Raw genomic sequence first — 1,961 nt, forward strand, 5'->3', positions numbered from 1 at the left:
GGACTCTTCTCGACCGCCGCCTTCAGGGACCTCAGTGGAGCTTTGTTTGCCCCCAGAGATCTCGCACAAATACCTGAGGGCTCTCGTATGGATGTTTTATGTTAGTCTACCGAATAAAAAAAATTGTTTAGGGAATCAGTTTTGACTTTTAGATTCTTCGTTGAAGCTCAAGCGATCTCATACTCTCCTTTTTTTTTCCTCTCTTTCGTGCTAATGTGGTAGATACAAAGTTAGTATGAGTGCTACGTTCAGAACTCCTTACTGGTAGGGAAGTGGTGTCCTATGATAAAAAATTGTCAGCCCTCCTTTTCAAGAGCTGTCACCAGCAGAAACCCTGCCAGCTCCAGAGAAACTTCAACTAACTTCAGTTTTTTGTTACACACTTTTTTTTTTTTTAATGTTAAGTATGGGATAATGAGACAAGTTGTGGCTTATTTATGAGCTGTAGAAAAACCCTATACCCCAAACCTTACTATTTTTAGCAGTATTGCAATGTATGTCTATAAAGCTGTAGATTATTTTTTGCAAGATGTTTTATTACTGCAAACAATTTTACCCAACCTTTTGTTGTAATAAAGTGCCTTATGGTGGACCATATATCTCTGCAGGGTAGAAGTTTAGCAGCATTGTTTACTGATAGGATGGATTATTTTGAACTGTAAGTAAAAGCTTCTGTTAGTTAGAATAGAATCTGACATTTATTCTCTCGTCCCTGGGGAAGCACCTCAGAGCTTTTTCAGTATTTGGTGTTTTATCTTTGCCTTAAGCAGTGACTAGTTTGATAGTCTAGAGCTTACTGTTAATAGAACCTTTTGGTCTGAAGGATGGCTGATCTATAATAAATAGTTGTCCTGACACTCCTGTACCTTAACCAGGCACTGTGGAAAAAAGTAATGCTGAGATGCAGTGGCAGGCTGCAGGAGAATGAGACTCTGCCATGACCTCTTAGCAGGCCTTATTTTTACTTATAAGACTTTGAGAAAGACCCACTGTAGCTTGCTTATGAAAACAATAAACAAGTTGCAAAAATTACGAAGTATTGACTGTTATTGTGTTACTGATAGAAACAAAGGTGACAGTGAATATAACCATAATCATGTGTAGTGAAAACCAGGTAATGGCAGGATCCTTGCACATCTCACCAAAGTCAGTTGCAACCCTTGAGAGGGTTTGGCCCCTGAGTAAGGAACTTTTATTGAATTGAGTTCTAATTGTCCTAGTTAAAGACAATCCATGTGGCAAGATTTTGCTCAGGTGTTTTTAACCCCAACAACCCAAAATGTTGCTGAACAGCTTGGAAAAGAAGTAGTTTTATTTAGCAGATAATATTTTATTTCAGTAGAACATACAGTAGTGGAAACAAGATGCTTAACAATCTTCAGTTTCAAATCCAAAGATAATCCAAAGTTCTGTAAACAGTTGAAGTGTGAGCCACACTTTTTCAAAATTTTACTTCTTATACTGCTAAGAAGTTAAGTGCAAACATTGGAAGTATCTTTTAACTTAATTTTAAATAGTTTCAAAACAATGCAGAAAAGAAGCTGTTTTTACCTTTTTGGGCTTCTAGGCCATCAGACTGAATACGGTACTGAAAGAAGAAGGGAAGTTGTAATAATTCATAATAGAAATCATTCTCTTCATTAAGAATGTATGAAAGAACTGCCTCTAGGGTATTGTTTCAGATGGGATATTTTTCATTTTACCCTTGTAATTCTGGGAAGTAAAATAATGCTTCAAAAAGTGCTGAATGGCTGTGGTCTTTAAATTACTTTAACTATAATGCATCCAGTCATGTACAAAGTGATTAAAATGTAGATGTCATGACACCTATTAAGACTGATAATTTTCTATTTGACCATCTCCCTTGTGCATACAGAGACATCTAAAGACTTGTATTTGTTGAAGTCTGCAAGCTGTGGTGAGCTACTTTTGGTAGCCTGTTAAGAAAAGTGAGGGAAAGA

Source organism: Geospiza fortis, unplaced genomic scaffold (assembly GCF_000277835.1).
Source record: "Geospiza fortis unplaced genomic scaffold, GeoFor_1.0 scaffold40, whole genome shotgun sequence".
In the NCBI taxonomy this organism is placed as follows: Eukaryota; Metazoa; Chordata; class Aves; order Passeriformes; family Thraupidae; genus Geospiza; species Geospiza fortis.